Source organism: Cyanistes caeruleus, chromosome Z, assembly GCF_971803275.1.
Source record: "Cyanistes caeruleus chromosome Z, bCyaCae1.hap1.1, whole genome shotgun sequence".
In the NCBI taxonomy this organism is placed as follows: Eukaryota; Metazoa; Chordata; class Aves; order Passeriformes; family Paridae; genus Cyanistes; species Cyanistes caeruleus.
In genome coordinates, this window is record NC_141732.1 from 51,960,642 (window position 1) to 51,974,352 (window position 13,711).

Below are 13,711 nucleotides of genomic sequence, written 5' to 3' on the forward strand. Positions count from 1 at the left end.
TATTTATCTATGCTGTTTCTGAAATATTTATGGGCTTACAGCAATAATAACATTCAAATACTAACTGTAGGGTATTTTAAGAGGGAGTTCCTGAAAACAATCTTTTCTTTTTATTTTTCCTTTTCACATTCTATCTTGCAAGATTTTTAATGCAGCATTCTGCTGGGAAAATACAATTCTTTCCTCCCAGTGCTTGTCTATGCCCCTTGATTTACCAGTAGAAAGGAGACACCATGAGAGGAATGGAAAAACACTCCCCCCATCAGATGATTGAGCAGCTTCTCACAAAACACCCCTATATTCAAGAAGCAAAAAGTTCAAGACTGGGAAATAAACTTAAGACTTCTCATCTTCCTCCCTCCACCTCTGACAGCACAGCACTGCCATGTAAAATGTATTCTGAACCGCCTTGATTATTGCAGGAGGGAACATTCACATAAATGAGACCTACCAGTTTTTGTTAGTTTGGGAGACCCCCAGTTTTCTAGGCAGCATTCCTAGATACTTTTTCAGTAAAAGAAGCTATATAAACTATCCAGCAGTGAGTGTCTCCTTAGAAACCAGAAGTCAGTGTTCAAGTCTAAGATTAAAAAATCTTCCATTTCTGTGAATCAGTTATGGTACTAGTTATCTTCCTCTTGTTCCTGAGTTTTAAAGTATGTTAATTCTGCTACTTACTAGTATTTACATCAAGAAGTGTATCAAGATTTAGATCAAATAGTGTTATACAGACAGTGATCTCTGACCTATGGGTGCAAAACATCGCCTTTAGTCTGGCTAGTGGATGTCGAGGAACAGTTAAATAATCATACACACTAAGTAATGTATGAGGTCTGATTCTTGCTTTATTGTTGCAAAAGATGCAAACTAACAAGCTGACATTTGGCTATTAGTTTTTCTTTAGTGAATTCCATTTTACTTTGCTGAAATTAAAGAATATTTCCAACATTCTAGACATAGCTCTCTGCTGCCGTCGTTAAAATATAGTGGTACCTTCTACATTTTGAATCCAGAAGAAAAAATAGAACAAAAAACTCCATCTACTGCACCATATTGAAACTGATGACAAATCTTGAAAGAGACCTCATGCACCTGTATGCACACACACATTTTATATGTATATAGATACAGGCATGATTTTCAAGAACAATACCACTACACTGTGTTCTGCAGTTTAAGTATTTTCTTTCTGAATAAATATCAGAGTTCTCACACCATCCGAGATACTCCGAGTATTACAGAAATAAAAGACAAAGCTGCCTCCTCTATCTATTACAAATCTTATTTACAGCTTTCCCTATACGAGCTGCTGTTTATTTTCAGTATGTGGCACACACTCCAGTGCACGTTGACAAAACCAATCCTGCTTCATCATCTCCAAGCCCCTGGAGACTCCATATGCTTTGTGATTAATTACTGGCCTCTTACTTTTTCCACTTAAAAAAAAAAACCAAAAAAACCAAAGGCCCCGAAATCCCAACCAAAAAAAACCCAAAGAATGAGTACAAGTTCTTCCCTGACAAGCAGAAACAATTAAGCCTAGTTTGCTTTGAGTTAATGTGCTACATCACCTTATTTCACCACTGTGCTATTTTGAGTCTATGGTAGATCTATGGTTTGGGGTATGTGGTTCAGTCACACCAATTAATAGGCTGGGACAAGTGTGAGAACCAGCCTGCTCATCTCCGTAACATCTATTTCCACTGATGAAAAATTAGAACAGGGCTTAAGACCTGTAGGATAAGAGACCTTAATGCTTTGCAAAGGACTTAAAATGTGCTGGCACAAGAAGTTGTTTGGGTACCAGCTGGATCACACAAGTGTATAAACCCTCATCTACTTAAGACAGCAGGGAAAAAAGCAGCAGATGTGGCAAAAATGATCATAAAGAGCTGCACTGAAATTTACTTTTCTATAGCTTTGTCTCTAACTACTGAAGTTTTGTAAGTTAAAAGACGCATATGAATCAAAAATGTTTACAAAATAAAGATTACTACTGGACAGTGTCTAGTGAGGTACTAAATCACCATTGAAAAGATGCATACACAAACTGAATTAGCAGAAAAAATTTTTGCATATAGATAACGTGTCATAGATAAATTGTCTAGTAGTGTTTTATTAACCTTAATAATAGGAACTCAAAGCGTCTGCAATCTAAAAATGAGAATTTTCAAGCATCAGGATGGCAACTCAGGTACATTCTTCATGATCATTTCGTAAGCCAATGCCTAAAATATGTATTAATGCAGTTTTGTGACAAATCACCTGTTAGATTTCAGCTGACAGCTTGCCATACGTTAATCATAAATAACTGTAAAATACGGCTATCACAATGTATGAAGAAAAAAAAGGGAGAGACTATAGAGCAACCCTTTTGATACACCTCTCCTGCTGCCCCTCGTCTTCCTGATTTTGCTGTGTACTGATCCAATGGCCACTGGTTCCAGTTGTTAATGGGATATCCTACTGTGTTAAAGAGCTTTGTGAGATGCTACTTACCAGGACTGCAAGCAACAATACAAGGCAGAACAGATGAAGGGAAAATAACACTCCCCAATATGAATAGAGTACTATCTAATAAATGAAACTCACAAGCCTGAGACATGAAGGCCTATGGTTGGTCTTTTGCAGAGCTAAGGTAGAAGTTACTCAAGAGTATGGTCACAGGAAAATATTCAGATGAATAGCAGGCAAGCTGACTCGTTCTGCGTCCTCCTTTTCTACAGTTTTTGATATTTAAACCTGCACTCATGGCTTCCGCTTCACATAAGATTTTCACTGCTGGTTCACAGCCTGCATGAGAAGACTGAAAACAGCTGCATGAGCAGGAAGAATAAGATTTAAACAGTTAATCTGGAATGACAAGATGCATATTTTTTGAAGACCTCTGAAAATACGACACTTTTTTTCCAATTAAAAAATCTTCCTTTCGCCACAAAACCCCCAGCAAATAACAAAAAAAAAAACCATCTCTCCAACACTCCAACATTACTATCTTCCAAGCCTAGTTAAGTACTATCTTAGATATTGTTAGGTGTTTTACAGGAAACATTTAGAAGTTTATAAAGTGTGTAGACAGATTTCCAATTCAGCGCTGTACTAACCATAGAGTAACATACTGCTGCAATCTTGGCAGAAATAGAACCCCACTCTAGAATGCTGTGTTAAAATTTTTTTTAAGTTTGGGGGGAAAGAATCTACCTTAATGAGTAGTTTGTAACAGATTAATTAAGCTTCCTGTTGTGTTTTCTGCTCTTAGTGTTAAAGGAGTATTAACAAATTATATATATAGGTTATGTGTATGTGTACACTCCCATCTTAAATAGAATATTTATGCTACTGATAACAGATGTGGATATGCAATACAGCAGCAGAAATATACAGTGTTTTAATGATTCTTCATGAATTTAGGTTAACTTCTATCTGTTTGGTTTTTTTTTTTTTCTTTAGCATCACTACAAAACCTAGTCTTTTAAGTAATGACATCTGGTTTTAATATTTCCATGAATAGAAATACATTTACTAATGTGATGCATTTACTTCTGATTGACTGAAGGAAGAGCTACACAACCTGCTTATGACTCTAAAAAAATGCAAAGCTAAATGTAGTCCTCAAACATCTCATCCATATTGTAAAACAATATGAAAAATACAAAATAAATGGGTTTATTGCTCAACTCTTCAATGTCATGCAAGGATCACAGGATGAAGAGCACTAAAACAGCTAAGTTACTCGTAAGAACTGCTGGGACATAACATTAAAACCTGAAATATCTGTGTAGTGTTGCCATTTCAAAGCAAACACAGCCTTGAAGACATTTCAGTCAAGGGGGCAAAGGGGATAATTTAAGTCTTGTTTCCTTCAGCAACATTTATTTCAATAAAGACCAAGTAGAATTTTGCCCTGTTTTTGATTTGTGTTGTACTTTGAAGACACTGCTGCCTGTTGAAAAGCTAGTCTTTAATGGAACAGTTAGTTCTTTTTGACAAGATAAAAAGTAATCATCAGCGCCACATTTCATATATTTACCTTCTCATACAAAGTAATTATTGTACAAGGTTACTTGGTATTTTAAAAGATACCATTTGGAAAGCATTAGCGTTCTTTTAAGTGTGAGATTATTTGGGTGACCATTTTTCATGGTGTAACTGGCAGGATCAAAAGAAGACAGCAATTTATAGGCCTTGTGGAGAACAAAGTTTATTTTCCCTTTTGTCAGCCTTCGTGCTGGCAGCACTAGCTTCCAGAGGATGACAAAACACGATTATATGATAGAAAACACCCAAATCATTCTCCTCTGCAGAAAAGGAGCAATTTTGCACCTGCAATGACCTTAGCAGGTGCCAACAAGACCGACTTCAGATTCAGGTGCTACTCAGCTTGATGGAGTTGCAGTCAGCCAGTATGGAACTCAGGACAAGATGCACCACTCCGGCCAACAGTGCACCCGGAGTTTCTTCATTCCACCAGGAAAGCCAACTTTTGCATCATCGCTGTTGATGGGCTCCCACCACCATAATGCCTGACTAGCATTTACTGTGTTCATACTGACTCCCATTTTACACAGCTTGACCTGCGTCACAGGGGGTATATCTTCCAGGCTTCCAACGACACCTAGAAGCTCCCAAAGAGGTTTTCCAAAGCACTTTTTACCTAAATCCTACTGATTCCACCCACTTCCTTTGTGCTGCTCCTTCTCGTCAGAGGACTGGCTAGGACAAGGTTAAGAAGAGTCGAGACGGACCCCGTTTTAGCCCAATGTTACACCACCGAGTTCGCCAAGCAACACGTGGCGTCACTCCGCATGGAACCTGACCATTCCTCAGGAGGAAAATCTGAGATTTGCCATACACAAAGATGACTGATAATAAAATATCGCTCTGCCACACTGTCACTCTGGCACACCCCTCGCGGACCGGCACTTCTGGCACAACCCCGGCCGGTTTAGCCATGTGGCCGCGAAGGCGCACAAGAAGTTGAACATTTCAAGTGCGGCGCAGGCCGCCCGCCCAGGAAACTTCTGCGAGGCCCGGCCACCGCCCCGCCGCTGCGCCCCCCGCCCTCACGGCCCCCAGTGACGTCACCGCCCCGCCCCCGGCGCCCGGCCGCGCGCGGGTGTGCGTGCAGCGCGCGGCTCCGGGGCTCGGCCGGCGCGCGGCCCGGGTTGGGGCGGGCGCTGCCCGGATCGCCGCTCCGTACCCCCCCACCCTGCCCGCACACGCACAGGCACGGACATCGGTGGCACGCTTTCCCCGACTCTTGGGGCCGTACGGATCCTGTCATCCGCACGGCGTAAGAGGATTAAAAAAGAATAATCACAAAAAAAAACCCCAAAACAACCCAACAAAAAACCCCAAAAGCGCGCGCACAGACACACACACACAAAAGCGCAAACAGCCATCCAACCCAAAGCCCACAACAAACCCACGAAACGGGAGAGCGTCGTCTCTACCGGTGCCCCCACGGCGTCCCCCTTCTTCCCCAGAGGAGCGAAGCGGAGTGGTGGGGGACGATTGTTCACGTTTCGACTCTCGGGGACGGTTTCTGGGATTTTTTCCCCAGTCTGCCCTCCCCACTCCGCCCGCCCTGTGCCCTCTTCTCTCGCTTTTGTTTGCACTGCACTTTTTGTGTCAAGGGGGGGGCGGGAGAGTGGGTGGGAGACCTCCCTTTATTTGTAGCGAAAGAATCGGCTAGAAAAGACGAAGGAAGAAAAGAAAAGGAGGAAGGGAAAAAGAAAAAAAAAAAAAAAGTGAAGGGGGAAGGAAGAAGGAGAGAGAGGGAGAGAGCGAGAGAAAGGGAGGAGGAGGAGGAGGAGGAGGAGGGGAAACGGAGCAGCTAGCTCGGGAACAGAGAGCGCGCCCGGGAGCAGCAGCAGCCGCCGCAGGAAGGAGAAGAGGAGCAGAGCGGAGCAGAGCAGCGCGGAGGAGAGGCGGCGCTGGCAAGAGGAGGCAGGCGGGGACCTGGCTCTTCTGGATGCTGGATTTTCGGACTCTCGCTGACTCTCTCCTGCTCCCCGGCGCCGCACTGTGAGAGACACGCACGAGCGTCAGGCAGCAGCGGCGGGGCTTCGCTCGTAGCTGCTGCTGCAGCTGCTGCTACTGCTGCTGCTGCTACTTCTGCTGCAGCAGCTGCAGCTGCTGCTGCTGCGGGGCTCGGATTAAATTGGCCGCCCCGGAGCCGACCGGGAGCAGCGGGAGGAGGTGGCGGCGGCGGCGGCGGGAAGCAGCGGCAGGCGGGCGGGCAGCGGCGAAGGCTGCTGCTGGGACCGGGGGAGCCAGCATGACCAGGTAACTGCCCCGCTCCTGACCCATTTTTCCTCCGCCGCCGCTCCTTCTTTGCCGCCTCTTTAGGCGCGCTTGTGTGTGTGAGCACAAAAGTGTGCGTGTGTGCGTGCAGCCCGCACACATGTCCCTCACACACAACTCTGCCGAGCGTGCCCCAGGGCTTCCCCCCGGCCGCTTCCAGCCCGCTCCCCGCGCCTCCCCGCCGAGTCTCAGCCTGGCGGCGAGGCCTGTTCGGGGAGCGAGGGGAGCTGCGGTACGGGAACGGGGGATGGGGCAGGCAGAGGGCGATTGATGGATCGGAGTCGACGTTTCCACTGAGTGCCGCTGTACGCGGGCGGGGAGAGGGGAGTACGGTAATTGCACACAGTCTGTTTGCTTTGGCGAACGAATTATTAATATTAATTATTTTATTAATTCTAACGGGTTCGGAGAAGGGGGAAGGTAGCAGGGGTGAGAGACCAGGCGTCTGCCGCTGGAGACGGGGCTTGGGGGTGAGCGGCCAGGACGGACCCCAGGCGCCCGTCCGAGCACGGCTCCTTCCTCCTCTCCTTCTCCTCCTCCTCCTCCTCCTCCTCTCCTCCTCCTCCTCCTCCTCCTGCTGTCTCTCGGCGAAGCAGGGAGGCACGGAGATGTGAAGCTTTTCACAGGTTAGGCTTTTAATTTCTTTGTTTACTCTCGCCAAGCCACTTGAAAGGAAGCACATCGGGCTGGAAACTCAGTTTTCCGAGCGCTTGCAAAGGGGTTCTTGAATTTGTTCTGCAAACTTAGCAGCTCCCTCTGCGCCGTCTGGTCGTGCAAGGAGGCACTCCTTACTGCTGCAACCGGGCTCTCCCAGACTGGCAGATAAAACAGTTGTTTTCTTGCAGTGAATTCCTTACTTCGCCTTTTATTTATTGCTCTCACTTCTCGACAGAGCGGTATTCATTCCAAGTGATTACCACTCAGCTTTGCATGTATGGCTTTTGAATGTCTGCTTCTCCTTGTTACTTCTCCAGAACTGCTGTCATACGTATTTTATTCTTTTGCCTGGCCTTTATACAATTACTGCCTCGTGTAAGGATGGCAGCTTCTTTACGTGATTTTGATGTCCATATTCGCAGTTTTGACACACGCAGAAGGGTTAATTTATTTACACAGAATAGTTAGGGTTTTATGTGCTCCTTCACTTGTCGCCTGAGACGGCGTTACACTGGGGATAAGTCTGTAGAGGCTGATTTACTTTCGAGTTTCTTGTTTGCAGACATGAGTATTTCTGATGACACTTGTATTTCCTTAAACTTAGGATTAATGTGGGAAGCTGTGATTGTCTTCTCAGCCTTTCAGAGATCGCTTCCAACATACCTTTTGTTCAAGCACAAGCAACTTCTCTGTAATGTTGGGACATTACTGCGAATTTTGATACAGGAGAAGTGTATATATCATATTTTTCCTTCATTTCGTATCTGCTAGTGGTTTAAAATGTTGTAACAGTCAATGCTTTTTTTGCTTGCTGTAAAAGTGTATAGTAAATGACATCATTTTCTCCTGGGCTGGGTGCGAGGAATCCTACAATTCTTGTTATGAATGAAGCAACTCTGAAAAAAAAAAAAAAAAAAAAAGAAAAGATTCTCCCCTGTCCTAAATACAATCATATGTACTTGCATCTTTCTTTAGACATCAATTTTTCAATTTTTTGATTGCTTCTTTAAATTCCCTCTCATGAGATGGGCTATTACTGCTTTTTTAATGTGTGAAATTGACAGACTGGTCAGTTTAATAAATTCAGCTGTCAAATTCCGCTCAGCCAGAATTGCTAAAAGCTGTACATATATTGGCATGGGGTTTTCAAGGTACTGAGTGTTACACAGAAAGGATGGATGTAATGAGTAGCTTTCCAGTTTTAGTTTTGTCACTTGTGTTAATATGGTGGGGTATATTTAGATGTCTTTCAGCGTAGAAATGATGTATAGCTTTTCTGTATCCACTTAAACCAGTAGAAGCTTCGTCTTCGTAGAGGTCTTCTACTCCAAGAAGATAAGAAGAAATTCATTATGATTTGTGTGTGCTATGGCAAGCTGATAGGAATGGTGCATGGTAAGGAAAACGGTACCTTGGTATTTCTGTGTTTCAGGAATTGTTCTTAGGACCTGCTTTTAGACCCATCAGTCCTACTACTTTTAAAACGAGCGCTAAAGAATAATGTGAATAAGCGTTTTGCTGTGATGGTTATGTAACTCAAACCACCAGCATTCAGCGAACTCAATGGGTGTTAGTAAATCAGTGCTTAATCTTAGGAGAGGGTGTGCAAGAATGTACTTGGGGATGTGGTAAAGAGCTAAGTATCTGAAGATTTAAGTCCAGTCAGCAGTTCATTTTTAACATTGCCTTTTGCTTCTGCGTTTGAGGAATGCAGGGACCAAAACTACACAAGCTGAAGAGTAGGAATTCCCCTTCATCTGCTGCTGTGTGCTGAGCCACTAGGGGCCTGTATAAACTGCTCTCATAGAGCAGATACCAGTGCATGGCATATGCTCACTTTCACCAGACATCTTTTACACAGGTGCATAATGTCAAAAGCAAAGTTGCCAGTTATTCATTCCTTACTAATAAATGAGATGGCAGATTTTTTAAGAGGTGTGTACAAATTGCCTATTATTTAGTTTTTATTTTTACCCTACTTCATCTGTTTCCCCTAGTCCTGTATTTTGTCCACCGTCCCTGCTTTCATGATTACTATGGGAGATGGGGATGAACATGACTTAGGAGGTGCAAATTTTGAGCAAAGTTGGATTTGTGTGGCTTCTGCATTTCATATTTCCTGTAAGCTGAGAAAATCAGATTTGTTGCCTGTGTGTTTTTTCTATTAGATTAGTAATGGTACTGTTACATGCAAGTGTAGGGTTAAAAGATAAACTAAACAGGATTACTACAAGTCAGGAACAGACATAGATTGATGGTGTATTTAAACTAGCTTTGTAAGTGTTATGTAAGTTTGAGTGTGTGTCGGCTCCAAGGCTTTGGCTGGAGCGTAGTCAGCATTTATGGGACATGGGCTGAGGATGCACTATACATCCTTGAGTGTCAGTTTCAGAAATTTAAAATCCACCAGCCATAGCATTCTTAATAGACATTAAGCAATAAGGTCAAGTATACTTACACTGTTCCATTGTTCGTTTTCAGTTTTTGAAACTGACAAGGCAGACAATTTGTAAAAGAGCACAGCTGAAATATTTGCATATTGGATTTCCTTCGAAATGAACTTCCGTTACTAAGCTCTTTGAGAATTCTCATTTGGAAGGATTTTCAAGCTGAATCACAGTAAGGTCATGCAATCAAAAAGCAGTTTCCCTATGGTATGTTAATTTTTTAATAAGCTGTCTTTTAAAACATCAGAGTCTTACATATCATTCAGTGTTGGGCCAGTTACAGCAAGAGGGTTTTTTGTCATCTTGCCGACAACAGTTGTGCAAATATTGACTGAGCTTAATTTTCTGAAATGTGTATGTGTGCCTTAGGTAAAGTTTTGATGAAATGTAATGAAATCTGCTTTAGAGGTTTTCTCAAATGATAAATGTTGGTTCAAAAGTGTAAGTCCTGCTGTTTATCAATAAACAAAGACAGTGGTTCCGAAATACAGAGTGTAGGCACTTCATTTGTGCTTTGGATATCAGAAGGAGTAATATGGCATGGATCTATGAATCAGTATATTTCATTTTTGTATACAACCTGTGGTGATTTTTAAGCTTTTGTTCTCTAAGAAGAGTTGAGAAAAAGGTGTTGATATTTGCTGGTTTAAGTTCAGTGTCAGTCACATAATGCCGTCCATTGTAACAGGAGCTTGCTTCTGTTGTAATTCTTTTTAAAAACGGTTGTAATAGCATAGTCAACATACCTTATTTTTATGAAAGCTCTCAGTTTCACATATTATGTGAATGGGCTTTATTTACTTAATCCTTGTATTCTTTGGAAAAAGCCTTAGATAAAGCCAGTTAATGAATGTATGCTGGCAAATTGTCAGCCTAAAGCAAGAATATATGTTTAAAAATACTTCATCGAATACTGTCAGGAATTTACCAAGGAGGAGCAGAGAGGAAGCTTACTTTTCCTGGTGATCTGCTACGGTGAAGGTTGCAGTACAGCTGGAGAAATCTGATGATTTAGAAAAAGGTTACATGAGAGTGCTTTGCCTGTAAATTCCTTTCCAGAAAGCTTCACTTCACTGTTTTTTTTAAGACACTGGGCATTGATAGAACCATATTTACAACTGCACAGTTTTAACTTACATTTCATAAGTTCAGATGACTTTTGGTAGTTTATTGATAATACAAACCTTAAACATAGCATGTTTGTGTCTTCCTATAAGAAGTGGATAGCTAAAATGCCAGTAAGAGAAATACAGAATAATAAAAATTGTTCGTAGGCAAAAAATGAGGTTAAATTGAATACAATATGTAATTCCTTTTAAGAACTTGGTTATTATTCAGGTTCTTTCAATTCATTCATAAAAGCGACAAGTTAAACAAAATACTATGAGCCTGTTTTTTAGCTACATCAGCAAGTATACATAGCCTATAATTCCCTCAGATTCCTAAAGTTATCTCTTTAGGTGTCTTCTGTTTACATGCTGTGACAGGCTTCTTCATAATCTTAATATAACTGTTACAGAAAGAGAAAAACAAAAAAGACGATGTGATTATCTTGGAGTACAGTTTCAAAAGAGATAGAGGTTTTTTCCAAAATCAGCTTCCATGTTTATATTGATATCTGATTTGTGGTGGGGATTCTGTGTGTTCTTCTGAATACAAAGAATGGGCAGAAAATGTCCTCCTCAGTCAACAGAAAATGTTGGAATTTCAGGCACTTTGATTTGTTATACCAAAGGACATGCCCTAATAGCCTACTGTCATGTCCTGAGCTTCTTCATATTTATGCACAATGCAGTTATTTTTGTTTTTCAGCAATCTTCCAGTCAGTGAAGTCACTCCACGGGTATACAAATTAATTTATTAAATTTGCAGACAATCAAAATGGATGTCCTGGTTAGAGGCAACCGAACTGCTCACGTATTGTTGTGGTCAGATAATGCACACCTTTTTCCCAAGCAGTATATCAAACGCTGTATATCAAGTTATGCCAGCAATTATATTGCTCTTTCTTTTACACTATTTATTGTTCTGGAAACTACATATCTATAAGTCGGGGTTCAGTAGATTGTGTGTAAAAGCTGTGTTTTTAGGTTGCAGAATCGGGTGATTCCTAAGAAGAATATAGTCAGTACTAACCTCACCAAAACAAATGCGGCTTAGATACAAATTTTCTAATAAATACACATTTCTCTAACAAATCTACCCAATCTCATTTTGGTATCAGCATCTCACCTTGGCTTAGGTTTTACCCGGAAATCCAGGTTTTTTGATACTTGCTTTGACTCAGCAAGAGAAAATTCAAATATATTCTTGTAGCAATGTCTTAGTCTTTCTGTTCTTCAGAAAATCACTGTTTGCTGAGTGTGAACACAGTAATTCTGCAACTATCTGTAGGCCATACTCTTTTTATAAAGCTTTCCCAAAAAAAGCTGAATTTTGTGTTCAAGGAATAGACTACTATTTCTGCTATCTTATTTTTTGCTTCCTCTACTTCTTTCTCCCTCGCCTTCCTTCTCATCACCACTCCTTTCCCTTTTTCCTATAAAAACAGAAAGATAAAACTGATGTTATTAAAGTACACAAAGATACATACAATTCTGTACTTTATCCCATTTCTTCATCTTTATGCCACAGAGAACAAGTTTATGAAGCAGATGCGTGTCACTGTTTCTAACCTAGAGACATGATTAATTTGTCTGTGTTCACCTGTATTGCTAAACTTCTGTTAATCACACGTTTAATTTTCTTTTCTTTTTACTTTACGAAAGGGCTTTCTCCCTCTATGGAATTTATTAAAAGCAGGGAGGTCTTTTCTTAAAAGGTTGTTCGTAGGACCAAATATTTTCTGCCTATGTTTCAGTAATGTAACTGTCAGGTACATAATTTCTTTACCTCTTACACTGGATTTTCTTAAAATCCTGTTTACAGGTGTATTGCTTATCAACATTATTCCTAGAATTTGACTATCTTTTCTTAATAAGAAAACAGCTTATTATTTTGAAAGCCATTAATTTGATAAAAAGAACATGCAATGAGAGATTTCTAAAACACTGATTAGAAAGTAGGACAGGAAGCTTTATTTATTTATTTTTGTTTGGTTCGGATGGTAGTGTATCTTAGAAAGCTGCTTAACTACTGCCCCGTGCAGCTGTCCTTCCCTGAAAGATTAGGTTTCAGGAGCAATGATGGATGTTGAATGCCTGTAGCCAGTTGTGGGGTTTGCTCTAAGGTCAGTGCTACTGATGGAGGATAGGAATTTACAGCCTTATGTCTCTTCACCAAAGTAACCGGTGGCATTTCTTCAGGGAAAAAAAAAAGCCCGCAACAACTAGGTATGTTCAGTGCAGAGATTGTATTGCTGCATAAGCTTTTCGTACTTGTGAGAAAGAATAAGTAGATTTGTGAATAACAACAGTAAATTTAGTCATGAGTGTGCCCTTTTGTTTCACAGAAACACACAGAAATAGCTACAAAAAAATAAATAGAGTGATGTGATATATTATTTTAACCTGTGTTAACAAGTTTGGAGTTGACACTTTTGGCTTTTTGTTTGAGTCATTTCAGCTATGTTTCAGAACATACTCTCTTTTTTCACCCAAAAATAGGATTTTATTTTTTTTTTTCCCTCATGGAAGAAATACATGTTAGTGATCTTCAGCAAGCATAACCCAAGGCAGAATAGATACCTATCAGTGATGAAAGGGTAGATGTTCATCAGGTAGAAAAAGTTTACTTTGATGACATATAATGTTACACAGTACACAGTAATGTACACATATAATGCTATCACAGTACATGTTGCTAATAAAGATAGTTTAGATACTCTTAGCTGTGTTTTCAGAAGCAATTGTTGAGGCCTTTAAAGTCTTTCAGACTATTTTTGGACTGACTGCCTTCCCTGAGCTGTTGAAGTTTGCTCCTGATAACACAGTGATGCGATTAAAAAAGTGAATTTTGGTTGACAAAGATGCACAAAAGTCCATGTGTGCTTTATTATTAAGCTTGCAAACTCTTTTTGAATTGTTCTTATTAATTTGCACCTTAATGGAGTAAGTGGATTTTTCTGTCAAGCCTTGGAAGGGTTGTCCTAGTAGGCTGAAAGCCTTCTGTGATTGGTGAGAAAGATTTCATTTGACAGCAGCATTATTTGGATCAGATCCACAGTGCTTTTGTGTCTTTGCATAAGTGATAGGACTTTCTCCTCAGGTAATTCTAGCAGTGGTTAAATTCAAATTCAGAAAAGAAAGCTTAATAAAACATCTGATAAATTGATTTATAGTAGCTCATAAATTAGGGAGTAA

General features: G+C 41.0%; 1 protein-coding gene and 1 long non-coding RNA gene across 16 annotated transcripts in view; one reads left to right on the plus strand and one right to left on the minus strand.

Moving 5' to 3' along the window:
* PTPRD (protein tyrosine phosphatase receptor type D) overlaps positions 1-13,711 on the plus strand; it is a 1,176,387-nt gene that overhangs the window by 805,084 nt on the left and 357,592 nt on the right. For 6 of the 15 annotated variants that reach the window (XM_086870055.1, XM_086870056.1, XM_086870059.1 and 3 more), the window contains exon 1: positions 5,875-6,288. The exons of 7 other annotated variants lie outside the window; for them this stretch is intronic. The gene's annotated coding sequence lies outside the window, so the exon portion shown is untranslated. Of the gene's footprint in view, positions 1-5,821; positions 6,289-13,711 lie in introns of those variants that run through there. 2 more of the 15 variants (XM_086870076.1, XM_023943550.2) reach the window with 2 other exon arrangements.
* Positions 828-5,077, minus strand: LOC147648442 (uncharacterized). Its single transcript, XR_015280741.1, has 2 exons — positions 4,031-5,077; positions 828-2,816 (listed from the first exon to the last, which is right to left on the minus strand). It is a non-coding gene; the product is annotated as an uncharacterized LOC147648442 (long non-coding RNA).